Genomic DNA, 11,575 nt, shown 5'->3' with positions numbered 1-11,575 from the left:
TTAAACATATGAAACCACATGTTTGATTCCATTACATTTATTCCATTCCAGCCATTACAATGAGCCTGTCCTCCTATAGATCCTACCACCAGCCTCCACTGATTTGCTGAGTAGCAGATGGATAACACGTCTTCTCACATGCCATGACAATATCCTTTTTAAAAACAGTGATTGAAGGTTTTTTATTGTTTTCTCATAGAATATCCAAACAACGGAATTATTCAAAAGTGTTTCAAGTACAATATTGACAGAAACTGGAAGATAGCTATGCTTGTGTGAGGGTGTTTACCAAGTGACACACGTTCTGTAACAGTGTAATAGACTGTGAGAATCACATGATCAAAAGCAGCTTATCATTGTGATAGACTCTGACAAAGAACGCACAAAAGAATGTCCCCAAAATGCTATTCTGGCCTATGGAGATACAGTTATGGCTCTCCTGCTTTCATAAAACCATGTTAAATTGAATGTCTTTCAGTTGTGAGGTATGTCAGAGACGGCTTAGCCTTTTGAGCTCAGACTCCGCAATGTAGTTTTGAATACTCTGGTTTGCATCCGAAGCGGACGGAAATACTCAATTCATGCACCCAGCGGAAATTGCCTCTCAGAAATCAAGTCAAAATGACAGTTTTCATCAGGAAAGAACATTGTGCTTTTAAAAATGAGTCAACGTGTAATTTCAGAGTACCCGTTCCATCAAATTGCATCGGGGGATTTCACAGAAAGAAAAACATGACTCATTATCTGTGTGTCCTTAATGTTCTTTCTTCTTATCTTTCAAGGGGAAACAGCATGGCAACCTGCTCAGACAAGACCACTGGTGAAATCTTCTGAGGATCCTCTTAGCAAATTAACAACCGGCCTCTCCCCTCCGCCTCCATCCGACATGGAAACGGACCTTGGTTCTACTCCCTAATGGACAGACTGAAACAAACCATGGAATTTAAGAGAAACCTCTGGACTGGTCTTATCTACACCTAGTACTGTCTTACTATTGATATGTCTTTGTGGCCTCTGGGTACACTGTGTGCCTAAGGTACAGTGGAGGACATAGAGAAGCATACGTTCTCTACCATGAGAATTCCTGCTACCACAGCCTGCCTCTGCCCTTTGCTGATCTGCCTGTGCTTTATCCAGAAGAGCTATGGGACGTCCCAGCTCAGGCCCAACGTCAGAGCACAAAGTAACCAAACCAAACACCCAGACGGAGAGAGAGACGTGCACCACCGGCCCAAGAGGGGCTGGATATGGAACCAGTTCTTCGTTTTAGAGGAACATATTGGACCGGAAGCACAGCATGTTGGAAAGGTATGCTATTCATGTTCACTTTTAATGGCGTTCTTTTGATGTGAGGTATTTGCATGCTGAGAAGAAAACAGTAGGCCTACATATTGCAGTCTGTAGGTGTTTTTGCATGATACAAAGTTGATGATTGTCACTGCGCCTGGGAGTGCACAGTGACAGTCATTTGAGAGCAATTTTGTACCAGGTTATTAGAGCCGTACGTTTACGAAGGTTTAGAGCACTTTTCTTTCTGTTGGAAAAGTTTTTCAGCTTAGTTTCAGAAAAAAAATCATATTTCTACTTTATATGATAAATAACCCAAATTGGTAAACCTATTACACGACAATACAACCCGAAGAAGGTATCTAAAATTAATCATTTTATGTACGAATTTGAATGAAGAATACATTTTGGGGGGATACATTTGATCAATTGTTTGTATGGTCATGGTCAGGATAATTCATTCTTATTGAATATCTAAACATGGCAACATTATGAGCTGAAAGCAGTGTTAGCTAACTGCCTTATGATACAGCTTACCACAGGAACCAGATCTTTTGATATTGTGTAGCAGAGGCTTCTTGAAATGCACAAGTTGTAGTGGGTGAACTAATCCACTGTGAAACTGACATTGTATGACATTGACACTACAGTATGTACCAAAGGTGAGGGTTAAAATGGGGCTTGTGAGAGATGTGGGAAGTGAAAGGCTGGTAAGAGATGGCTCACACACACACACACACATCCCCTGAGGGAGGGAGGGGGGGGGGGGGGGGTTGAGTGCGTGATTCACTCTCCTCAAAGATGCTGTGATTGTTGAATTGTGTGTTCTTCTTCCACTAAGATGGCACCTCTCTTGGTATTGATTTGGCCATGAGGAAAACAGCAGGTAATAGAGTATCAAGTAGCCATTTTCAACAGCACATAAGCCTACATTTATGAGCTTGATTCTTGTCGGCACGCTAAGTATACAAAACATGAAGGACACCTGTCCTTTCCATGACATAGACTGACCAGGTGAATCCAGGTTAAAGCTATTATCCCTTATTGAGGCCACTTGTTAAATTCACTTCAATCAGTATAGATGAAGGGAAAGAGACAGGTTACCGAAGGATTTTTAAGCCTTGAGACAATTGACACATGGCCATTCAGAGGGTAAATATGCAAGACAAAAGATTGAAGTGCATTTTTCTTTTTTTTATTTCACCTTTATTTAACCAGGTAGGCCAGTTGAGAACAAGTTCTCATTTACAACTGCGACCTGGCCAAGATAAAGCAAAGCAGTGCGACAAAAACAACACAGTTACACATGGAATAAACAAACGTACAGTCAATAACACAATAGAAAAAATCTATATACAGTGTGTGCAAATGAGCTAATATTAGGGAGGTAAGGCAATAAATAGTCTGTAGTGGCGAAGTAATTACAATTTAGCAATTAAACACTGGAGTGATAGATGTGCAGAAAATGAATGTGCAAGTAGGTGCGAAGGACCAAAAAAAAAAACTATGGGGATGAGGTAGTTGTATGGGCAATTTACAGATGGGCAATGTACAGGTGTAATGATCTGTGAGCTGCTCTGACAGCTGATGCTTAAAGTTAGTGAGAGAGATATGAGTCTCCAGCTTCAATGATTTTTGCAATTCGTGCCAGTCATTGGCAGCAGAGAACTGGAAGGAAAGGCAGCCAAAGGAGGAATTGGCTTTGGGGCTGACCAGTGAAATATACCTGCTGTAGCGCGTGCTACCAGTGGATGCTGCTATCGTGACCAGTGAGCTGAGATAAGGCAGGGCTTTACCTAGCAAAGACTTATAGATGACCTGGAGCCAGTGGGTTTGGTGATGAATATGAAGTGAGGGCCAGCCAACGAGAGCATACAGGTCGCAGTGGTGGGGCTTTGGAGACAAAACGGATGGCACTGTGATAGACTGCATCCAATTTGCTGAGTAGAGTGTTGGAAGCTATTTTGTAAATGACATCGCCGAGGTCAAGGATCGTTAGGATAGTCAGTTTATGAGGGCATGTTTGGCAGCATGAGTGAAGGATGCTTTGTTGCGAAATAGGAAGCCGATTCTAGATTACATTTTTTATTGGAGATGCTTAATATGAGTCTGGAAGGAGAGTTTACAGTCTAACCAGACACCTAAGTATTTGTAGTTGTCCACATAAGTCAGAACCGTCCAGAGTAGTGATGCTGGACAGGCGGGCAGGTGCAGGCAGCGATCGGTTGAAGTGCATGCATTTAAGAGCAGTTGAAGGCCACGAAAGGAGAGTTGTATGGCATTGAAGTTAGTTAGTTAACACAGTGTCCAAAAAAGGGCACGAAGTATACAGAATGGTGTCGCCTGGGTAAAGGTGGATCAGATAATCAGCAGCAGCAAGAGCGACATCATTGATGTATACAGAGAAAAGAGTCGGCCAGAGAATTGAACCCTGTGGCACCCCCATAGAGACTGCCAGAGGTCCGGACAACAAGGCCTTCGGTTTGACACACTGAACTCCGTCTGAGAAGTAGTTGGTGTACCAGGCAAGGCAGTCATTTGAGAAACCAAGGCTGTTGAGTCTGCCAATAATAATGTGGTGATTGACAGAGTCGAAAGCCTTGGCCAGGTCGATGAATACGGCTGCACAGTATTGTCTTTTATCGATGGCTGTTATATCATTTAGGACCTTGAGCATGGCTGAGGTGCACCAATGACTAGCTTGGAAACCAGATTGCATAGTGGAGATGGTACGCTGGGATTCGAAATAGTCGGTGATCTGTTTATTAACTTGGCTTTTGAAGATTTTTTAAAGATTTTAGAAAGGCAGGGCAGGATGGATATACGTCTATAACAGTTTGGGTCTAAGGTGTCACTACAGCTTTCCAATCTTTGGGATCTCCGCCGATACGAAAGAGAGGTTGAACAGTCTAGTAATAGGGGTTGCAACAATTGCGGCGGATAATTGTCTAGCCCAGCTGATTTGTAGGGGTCCAGATTTTGCAACTCTTTCAGAACATCAGCTATCTGGATTTGGGTGAAGGAGAAATGGGGGAGGCATGGGCAAGTTGCTGTGGGGGGTGCATGGCTGTTGACCGGGGTAGCGGTAGCCAGGTGGAAAGCATGGCCAGCCGTAGAAAAATGCTTATTGAAATTCTCAATTATCGTGGATTTATCGGTGGTGATAGTGTTTCCTAGCCTCAGTGCAGTGAGCAGCTGGGAGGAGGTGCTCTTATTCTCCATGGACTTTACAGTGTCCCAGAACTTTTTGGAGTTTGTGCTACACGATGCAAAGCCTTTGCTTTCCTAACTGCCTGTGTATATTGGTTCCAATCTTCCCTGAAAAGTTGCATATCGCGGGGGCTATTCGATGCTAATGCAGAACGCCACAGGATGTTTTTGTGCTGGTAAAGGGCAGTCAGGTCTGAAGTGAACCAAGGGCTATATCTGTTTCTGGTTCTACACTTTTTGAACGGAGCATGCTTATTTAAGATGGTGAGGAAAGCAATTTTAAAGAATAACCAGGCATCCCCTACTGATTAAATGAGGTCAATATCCTTCCAGGATACCCGGGCCAGGTCGATTAGAAAGGCCTGCTTGCTGAAGTGTTTTAGGGAGCGTTTGACAGTGATGAAGGGTGGTCATTTGACCGCAGACCCATTACGGACGCAGGTAATGAGGCAGAGATCTCTGAGATCCTTGTTGAAGACAGCAGAGGTGTATTTAGAGGGCAGGTTGGTCAGGATGATATCTATGAGGATGCCCGTGTTTACGGATTTGGGGTTGTACCTGGTAGGTTCATTGATATTTTGTGTGAGATTGAGGGCATTAAGCTTAGATTGTAGGACGGCCGGGGTGTTAAGCATGTCCCAGTTTAGGTCACCTAAAAGTACGAGCTCTGAAGATAGATTGGGGGCAATCAATTCACATATGGTATCCAGGGCACAGCTGGGGGCAGAAGGTGATCTATAACAAGTGGCAATGGTGAGAGACCTGTTTTTGGAAAGGTGGATTTTTAGAATTAGAAGCTTGAATTGTTTGGGCACAGACCTGGATAGTATGACTCCGCCCCCTTTGGCAGTTCTATCTTGATGAAAAATGTTGTAGTTGGATATGGAAATCTCAGGATTTTTGGTGGCCTCCCTAAGCCATGATTCAGACATGGCTAGGACATTCGGGTTAGCAGGGTGTGCTATAGAACTTAGGGAGGAGGCTTCTGATGTTAACATGCATGAAACCAAGGCTTTTACAGTTACAGAAGTCAACACATGAGAGAGCCTGGAGAATGGGAGTGGAGCTAGGCACTGCAAGGCCTGGATTAGCCTCTACATCCCCAGAGGAGGAGGAGGATAAGGGTACGACTAAAGGCTATAAGAACTGGTCGTCTAGTGCATTCAGAACAGAGAGTAAAAGGAGCAGGTTTCTGGGCATGAAAGAATAGATTCAAGGCATATTGTACAGACAATGGTATGTTAGGATGTGAGTACAGTGGAGAAAAACCTAGGCATTGAGTGGTGATGAGAGAGGTTTAGTCTCTAGAGATCATTTAATCTAGGTGAGGTCACCACATGTCTGGGAGGTGGAACAAAAGGGCTAGCTAAGGCATATTAACCAGGGCTGGAGGCTCTACAGTGAAATAAGACAATCACAAACCAAAACAGCAATAGACAAGGCATATTGACATTAGGGAGAGGCATGCGTAGCCGAGTGATCATAGGGACCAGTGGGAAGCTAGGCGAGCTGGAGACACGGCGATTCAGACAGCTGGCGGGCCGGGGCTAGCAGAAGGGCCTTAGGGGGATTTCGCGACGGAAGAGTTTGTTGTAGCACCCTTGGACGATTACGTCAGCAGAGAAGTCGTGATGGATCGGCGGGGCTCCGTGTGGGCAGTCAAAGGGGTCCAGGCCAATTTGGTAATATAGGTTTTGTAGCCCAAGGAGTGGCTGATGGACCTCTTCAGCTAGCCGGGAGATGGGCCTAGCACGAGGCTAGTTCCAGGTTAACTGGTGCTTGCTTCGGGACAGAGACGTTAGCCAGGGGTAGCCACTCGGACAACAGCTATCAAGCTGCGATGGTTCAGGTGAAAGGGTTCAGAGCTTGCGGTAGGAATCCGGAGATGTGGAGAAAAAGCAGTCCGGTATGCTCTGGGTTGAATCACGCTGTGCAAACTGGCAGGAGTTGACCGGGTTATGGTTAGCTGATGACCGCTAGCACTTCTAGCAAGTAGTTCGTTAGCTGTCTAGCTTCTGTTGGGGGTTCTAAAGTATTGAAAATAGCAGATCCATATCACATTGGATGAGGCGGGTTGCAGGAGAGTATGTTGAAATTGAGGTTAAAAATCTAAAAAATATATCTGAAATATATACAAAGAAAAAAAATATATATACATGGGACACGACAAGACAAAGACATCTGAAGTGCTATGCCATCTTGGAAAATAATGACCGGGGTATGGTAGTAGGTGTCAGGCGCCCCGATTTGGGCCTGACCTAGAAAACTGTCAGCGTGATGAAAGGATGAAAAATGGCCACATGTATCTGAATTTTCTCAACTCTGCTCTGCTGTGACTAATTAGCTATACAACCTTCTCCTACATCACAGAGACTATATATACCTAGCTGTTCTCTGTATAGGCTAGACATGTACTGCACACTGAGTGTTGAAACTACACTTTCCTCTGATTTAGATAACAAGATTACAGCCCCAGTCCACATACATCCCAACCTCTTATCAATCAATGGGATTGACGTGTAGAGGTGGTGTTGGTGCAGCGGAGGCCAGAGATGGTTGATATAGTTGCACACCGTTAATACTACCAAGTCTCTCAGGCAGCAGTGCCATCACCTCTCACTACAATCTTAATAATAAATAGTTCCAAAAGGGTTCGTCGGCTGTCCCCATAGGCAAACACTTTTTGGTTCCAGGTAAAACCCTTAAAAGGGTTCGACCTGGAACCCAAAAGTGTTCTTCAAAGGGTTATCCTATGGGGACAGCCGAAGATCCCTTATTGGTTCTAGATTGCACCTTTTTTCTAAGAGTGTAGAGTTAGATAATATGATTAAATATCCCTTATCAGACCTCAGAGACAAATATTACATAAAATCTTTCACCCCGGCTCACTAATACCAAGACTGGGTATAAAACAATTATTGTCAGTGAGCTCTTGCTGCAGCATAAAAATTGACCTTTCCATCAGCATGCCTCATGTAATTTGTGGTTAGCAGAGGGAGTAGATTCCTGATTTAATCAGTCGGCGGGTTCTTGGAGCGTAGTCAGTTTATCAGCCTCTGTACAAGCCTATACCAGTGAACTTGGCTCCATGGGAATTTAGTGAGTGGATAGCTGCCAGTGTATGGGAAGACAGTTTTGTGTCATTATTTAAGAGCATTCTAAATGGCATCATTGTGTAATTCAATGAAATCCTACAAAAGAAATGTGTAGGCTATGCAAACTTTGCAAACTAGGCTATTGCCTCCCTGTGCATACACACTTCTTATTCCAAAGACTGCTTCTAAAACTGGAAGTATCTACAGTATGCCTGTGAAAGTCTATAACTGGATGTAGTAGTGGAGGGATTTTACAGTGAAATCTTGCAGTATAGCAACTGAGCCTATTTATCCTCCCTGTAGATATAAACTCAGCAAAACAAGAAACATCCTCTCAGCAAACCTTTTTTAATAAAAAAATATATATTTGTATGAACATAACAAGATTCAACAACTGAGCCATGAACTGAACAAGTTCCACAGACATGTGTTAACAGAAATGGAATAATGTGTCCCTGAACAAGGGGGGGGGGGGTCAAAATCAAAAGCAACTGTCAGTAACTGGTGTGGCCACCAGCTGCATTAAGTACTGCAGTGCATCTCCTCCTCATGGACTACACCGGATTTGCCCGTTTTTGCTGTGAGATGTTACCCCACTCTTCCACCAAGGCACCTGCAAGTTCACAGACATTTATGTGGGGAATGGCCCTAGACCTCACCCTCCAATCCAACAGGTCCCAGATGTGCTCAATGGGATTGAGATCCGGGCTTTTTGCTGGCCATGGCAGAACACTGACATTCCTGTCTTGCAGGAAATCACACACAGAACAAGCAGCATGGCTGGTGGCATTGTCATGCTGGAGGATCATGTCAGGATGAGCCTGCAGGAAGGTTACCACATGAGGGAGGAGGATGTCTTCCCTGTAAAGCACAGCATTCAGATTGCCTGAAATGACAACAAGCTCAGTCCGATGATGCTGTGACACACTGCCCCAGACCATGACAGATCCTCCACCTCCAAATCGATCCCGCTCCAGAGTACAGACCTCGGTGTGACGCTCATTCCTTCGACGATAAACACGAATCCAACCATCACCCCTGGTGAGACAAAACCGCGACTCGCCTGTGAAGAGCACTTTTTGCCAGTCCTGTCTGGTCCAGCGACGGTGGGGTTATGCCCATAGGCGACATTGTTGCTGGTGATGTCTGGTGAGAACCTGCCTTACAACAGGCCTACAAGCCCTCAGTCCAGCCTCTCTCGGCCTATTGGGGACAGTCTGAGCACTGATGGAGGTATTGTGCATTCCTGGTGTATCTCATTCAGTTGTTGTTGCCATCCTGTACCTGTCCAGCAGGTGTGATTTTCCGATGTACCGATCCTGTGCAGGTGTTGTTACACGTGGTCTGCCACAGCGAGGACAATCAGCTTTCCGTCCTGTCTCCCTGTAGCGCTGTCTAAGGCGTCTAACAGTACGGATATTACAATTTATTGCCCTGGCCACATCTGCAGTCCTCATGCCCCCTTGCAGCATGCCTAAGGCACATTCACGCAGATGAGCAGGGACCCTGGGCATCTTGATTTTGGTGTTTTTCAGAGTCAGTATAAAGGCCTCTTTAGTGTCCTAAGTTTTCATACCTGTGACCTTAATTGCCTACAGTCTGTAAGGTGTTAGTGTATTAATGACCGTTCCACAGGTGCATGTTCATTAATTGTTTATGGTTCATTGAACAAGCAAGGAAACAGTGTTAAAACCCTTTACAATGAAGATCTATGAGGTTATTTGTATTTTTACGAATTGTCTTTGGAAGACAGGGTCCTGAAAAAGGGACGTTTCTGTTTTTGCTGAGTTTAGCATTTTCCCTTATGTGAAATTCTATGAAGTAAAGGCGTGCCAAGCACAATAACTCATTCTTACACCAAGAGTGACAAAAAACTCACCATATGGAAAAAGTGGACAGCAGACACACAGGCTACTTGCACATCGTGAAATCAGATCATGCTCTGCATCCATTCTGCAACCAGGCCCCTGGTGATATATTACCAAAGTGGATAGTTCCATATATTTATTTATCTATTTATCTGTTTGGGGTTTTTCCCCCATGGCTCTTTTTATCCTTTCATCTCTTTGATAATGCAGGGCCTAGGGTAAGCATCAGTCATGAGCTGTACTCCCATTACCCTGCTAGTGAATAAAGGCACCATAGCGAAAGATAAATGAATGCTACTCTCTCACTGCAGGCAGCGTGTTCTGTGAGTGAGAGCAGTATTCTGAGCCAGTGTAAATGCTTGCGCCAGCCCAACCTTCCTGAGAAAGCCAAGGTTATCATCACAGTAGTTCCACCAACTTCCACTGAATGATATCGGCCTTGGATTCTTATGTACTGTATATTACACCTACTGCGTACTACGCAATAAAATTTATTCTTGTGTCGTAGCCTATTACACTGTGTTTTGGAGTGTCCTAAGAGGACAATAAAGTCCACTACTTAACTCACATGTTGTAAATTTGGTGCTTTATGAGTCTTGGACACCCTCTATATGATTCTGTAGCAAACAGGGTTGCTGCTTGTACCCTCTTCAGGCATGGGAGGCGGCGTGGAGGTGAACACTGTCTTTGCTAATTGCTCTCTGCTAAGGGATTACACTCACTGCCAAGAATTAAGAGCAGCGTGTGTGTGTGTGTGTGTGTGTTTAACTATACTTGTGGGGACCAGAGGGTTAGTTTTAGGGTTAGGGTTAGGAGCTTGGGTTAGGGTTAAGGTTAGATTTTCGGTTTACAGTAAGGGTACGGGTTAGAGTTAGCTTTAGGGTTAGGGGTTAGCTAAAATAGGATTTTGAACGTGACTGAATTGTGTGTCCACACAAGGTTCGGTGTGTGTGTGTGTGTGTGTGTGCACGTCTGAAGGGTTGAAGGTGGAGGCAATAAAAACCATACACTGAGGAATGTATAAAATACAGCTTTATGATTGTAACTGCCAACAGTTGCTGGCTTTATTCTTCATTCAGGACATTTCCCCTCAGTGTCTGTAGAGAAAATAGCATTCTGCCAAAGAGCAAACACTTGAATCCATAATAGGATAACTGACTTGGCTGGCCAGTTGTGGTGTTATACAGATGATGCAAGCCAGCTCCAACAGCGTTGGTGCTGTCAAGGGATTCACAGCTTTTCTTTAATGGTTTGTTATCCATCATTCACTTTCATCCTTACAGAACCACCCTCAGCATCAGCACCACAGCTGTCTGGAAACATGGAGGCTTAGGTGCATCCCAATAATCTCTCCTTCCTCCTGATGTGTTCACTACTCCCCCAAAATTTAAAAGCATTGGATTGATGAAGGCATGGGCTAGAGGTAGTTTCCATAGACCAGCATTTTTTTTTAATGCATGAGGGCAAGTGAATAACAAGCGATTATTGCGATTCAACCCATGTTCTTAAGAAGTGGTGTATTGATATGAATGGAGAAGTCATACTCTGGTTGCTATATTTATGAGATTCTATCAGATCCATTTTAAAGCTAATGGGGGGGGGGGGGGGGTTTTACACCTTTCTCAAACGACGCCACTTGACTTGTTTAAGACTTTGTAAAAAGCCATGTGCCAGGCACGCAGGCACAACCCCGAAATATTCAGACGACACGTCAACAAGGAACAACAGATTTAATTTGCAATGATGCAACTCGGTGTAGCACAACTAATCTGGATAGAGCTGGATTAACCCGTTTGTGTGTTCACACATTGCATTGGCTTTGTTCTGCTAGGCTACGAAGGGGGATACATCACTATCAAAATGTCAAGGCAGTTAGAAACACTGTTCTTCTTGTTCTCAACGTTTTACATCAGAGTTGACACAGCATTTTTATATAGATCAGTATCATATGATACCCCAATGATTTAGCCTAGCTAAAAGAATGTGGATTTTCTTTGCATCAAAAATGATGCATGATTTGTTTTTAGATAACGACGTACGCTGCGAGTCGGGAAGCAAGTTCAGAGAGTGAATACATTTAATAAAGAAAGAAACATGTAACACAAACAGCGCACT

At 44.1% G+C, this 11,575-nt stretch overlaps 1 pseudogene; it reads left to right on the top strand.

Moving 5' to 3' along the window:
- Positions 1-791: 791 nt before the first annotated feature.
- LOC115103066 (cadherin-18-like) overlaps positions 792-11,575 on the top strand; it is a 43,073-nt pseudogene continuing 32,289 nt past the window's right edge.

Source organism: Oncorhynchus nerka, linkage group LG20, assembly GCF_034236695.1.
Source record: "Oncorhynchus nerka isolate Pitt River linkage group LG20, Oner_Uvic_2.0, whole genome shotgun sequence".
Classification (NCBI taxonomy): Eukaryota; Metazoa; Chordata; class Actinopteri; order Salmoniformes; family Salmonidae; genus Oncorhynchus; species Oncorhynchus nerka.
The sequence above is the reverse complement of the archived record's forward strand: the minus strand, read 5'-3'. Positions and strand labels throughout refer to the sequence as shown.